Raw genomic sequence first — 3,657 nt, 5'->3', positions numbered from 1 at the left:
ACCCGGAAACAAGTACTAGTTTACAACACGAAGGAGGGTCAGAAGTACGTCCCAATCACCGCAGGAGTACCGCAATGTTCTCTTCTGAGCCCGGTGTTGTGAAACGTCATGTACGACGGAGTGTTGAAGCTCAGGTTCCCTGTAGGGTCCTCCCTGTGCTCGTTGGCTTTACGGACGACATAACGTTAGAGGCCAGCCGATCGGAGAGGTCGAATTGGTGGCCATGCACTTCAGAGAACTGAAGTTAGCGCAACATAACATGGAGGTCACGGTTGTGAATATTCGTAAATCAGAGCAACAAGTGGTGATCGAAGTCGGAGACGGCACCTTTAATTCAAAATGATCTTTACAATTATTGAGGGTAATGGTTGACGATAAGCCAGCGACGACTGGAGCCACGTCAACTATGTCAGCAGGTCTGAACGGCTGTCGCAGCACTATCTCGAATTATGTCGAGCAGCTCAGCGGTATACGGTAGCAAGCGGAAACTTGAAACTGATCAACGCTCTTCAAGAAATTGTAACTGGCGATATTGGCACAGGGAACGAGGTTACAATAAGACTCCTTCCTTCTGATATAATAAGTCACTGTTAGAATAAACCTGGCCTAAGAGGAACACCACGGCCGGGCGAAACGATTCACGCCGCTTTTCGCGTTTAGCCTGGCAGAGGCCTAATGTGCACGGCCAACACAATAGAAAGGTGTTTTCACATTGAAAATTAGACACGGCTTTACTGGAGTAAGTGTTGGCAAATGCATCTACCGCTAATACCGCCGCTATCGTACGAAAACGCTTCGTTTCATGTGGGGAATAATATCAACAACGAAAAATGACTCGCGTCTAAGCACACCCGAGCTGTTTCGCCATGCCGGTTCCATTTACTTTCTTATAACATCCGCCTCATGGAAGAACCGCGGCACCTACCGCTGAGGCTGTTACCATACTGCTACCGGTACCCAAAACTATTAACTCTTCAAATTATGTGTTTTATTTGTCCTCAAAAGAACAATTGTTCAATTCCATATCGGATATAAAGCAATCGCAGCTCTGTAATATTACCGACAGTAATATTCTTCTGAACAAAATGATCCAACCTTTCCATTAGAGGAAGTGCCGGCTGATGTACGCCAAAAATCTCGCCCGATCGCTCGCGTTGGCGTTCGTTCTCAGGCAGAGGCCTGAGACGTGATGACCAACCACAGGGCAAGTGATTTGTTTAATTTGAAGGCAGCCATAGGCGCAACCCGCTGATGTATTCTGTTACCGCTGAGTGCTGATATCTGCTGCTGCTGCTGTCAACGTTGTGGACGGTCCATCCAGCTCACCCTCCGACTAATGAATGTAGCTAGTTTTCCCAGAAACACTCTTTTATAGCCGAAGGGTGCTACGTAATAGGCCACGCCCTATCAGTTCAGTTGTTCCATTCCCTAATGTTCTTCAGACAAATTATTCCACAATTCGCATTTGATTTTTGTATCCAGCGAATAGACACCGATGGTGCTCTCACACACGCAACGGTTTTAACCCGTATCTTATTGCGGTTTGTAACATCAAGCGATTTCGTTTGCTCGCTGTTGCGTGTTGCATCATGTTGCAACTTGGCAGCTGGGAGACGACGAAATTCTGTTTATGCTGATTGATTGAATCGACTTCATATTAGCTCTGCATAGTCGAACTAACTGCATTTGTGAATGCGTTCTAACAGGGCAGTTCATTATTCAATGTCGGTTATGCTGATCGCAGCCTTTGCGCTGCCCCTACAGTGGAGGGTTTACTAAATAAAGTAAAAATTAGACAACTACAACAGAATTTGATTGCATCCGCACAGAATGTCTGCTTGTGTTAATGCCAGAAATTATTAACCTTCAATTATTTTTTTATTTGCCTTGAAAAAAAGCATTTTGCGGTTCAAAATCGGTTGCTAATTACAACCTTTGAGCTGCCCTAACATTGGGGGAATTAAGATACACGGACAACATGCACTGTGGAAGCTATTTCACATTCAGTAAATTAGACGGGTGAGACAAATACAACCTTTGAGCTGCCCTAACATTGGGGGAATTAAGATACACGGACAACATGCACTGTGGAAGCTATTTCACATTCAGTAAATTAAACGGGTGAGACAAATTTAAATTGCTAGAATGTAACACAGAATGCTTGTTTGCGTTGACAAAAATTATTAACTTTCAATGACTTGTTTATTTGCTTTGAAAAAAGCATTTTGATGTTCAAAATTGGATTTCCTGATGGCAATCTTCATGCTGCCCCAACACGGGGGGAATAATGGCAGTCTGGCGACACACGCTGAGAAGAAACGTGCTGCTCCTGAGACGTGGTGATCAACCACAGGGCTAGTGCTGCTGCTAAGGAAGGACGACTGCTGTTGTCGCTGTCTAGAACTATTATGAGCGGCTCCGGCTGAAACAGACTCTTATATAGGCCAAATAGCATGTTTCCATTTGCAAGGTATATGATCCTGTCGACCGTACTTGGGAAGCAAGCATATAACGACCAACCAGAGGTCGAATTTTTCGTTTTGACAAGGCTTGACTATTTTCAATAGTACAATAGTGTGAATAATAAAATTACAATTATCTTATTTTGGGAAGAATCCTAGAAGATTTTCCAATCTATTGCTGCAAGAACGAAGGAAATCCATCGAATACTAACCGATTTATTAGCATTTGAAATTGGACATATTTTTCACTTTTTTCGGTTTTAGATTTTCATTTCACATCCCTATGTAGCCGAACTTCCTGAGAGAAGTATTCTACTTCAAAAATATCTGGATAATATCACAATAGATGTCACTAATCGCAGTGATTAGTCCATACAGATAAAAAAGCATAACCTTTTTAACAGCGTAGTTTCGTCCATATTTAGGTGTTTATTTATTTATTTTATTTACTATTACCAACAAACATGAAATAAATTGTCCTAATGGCTACTTATACAAATTTCTCCGGGACAGTGAAAAAAAATTTAGAACTTTATATGATAAGTGGAGGTCGAAAACTAGCGAGCACGTTGAATACTTGTGATGACACTGTTTGAGGTATAGTTGGTTCAGTGAAAAGGCAAGGGCAAAGCTGGCATCCTTCGCAGGGTACTAGTTATAACATGCAGGTTGATTTGACGCAAAATGACAGGGCAGCATAACATAACGTACAAACCAGTGCTGGATGTTTTCGATTCGGTAGATAGCATGATTGTAGTGAGTTACCCAGGCCTGTAGAACAGTACTCCAATGAAGACCGTACAAGCGAACAGTAGAGCATGATTAAGCCGTGGATGTTTTCGAAATCACCAGAAGGTACCAAAAGTTAAATCTCGATAATCAGATGGCAGCGAGAATGATCCAGTTCCACGGAAGATAGATGGACGCACCAAATTATACCGGAGGATATGGTTGCTTCAAGCAGTATCTACAAAGGTTCCGACGCGCTGGGTCCGCTATGTGAATTAGAGTTAAGAAAAAGCCACTTCCCGAAGTAATACTCAGCCGTCGTTCTGGGAAGATAAGGGCTGGATTTTTTTTCTGTGTGGACTCATTACAGAGATCAGATCTGTTGTGATATTGCCCAGGTGTTTTCTGTACTCCGCACTTCCTATTATTGGCAGTATCACTATTAGAGTCAGTGATAATACGCTTA

This window comes from Wyeomyia smithii, chromosome 3, assembly GCF_029784165.1.
Source record: "Wyeomyia smithii strain HCP4-BCI-WySm-NY-G18 chromosome 3, ASM2978416v1, whole genome shotgun sequence".
In the NCBI taxonomy this organism is placed as follows: Eukaryota; Metazoa; Arthropoda; class Insecta; order Diptera; family Culicidae; genus Wyeomyia; species Wyeomyia smithii.
Note: the sequence above shows the minus strand (reverse complement) of the source record.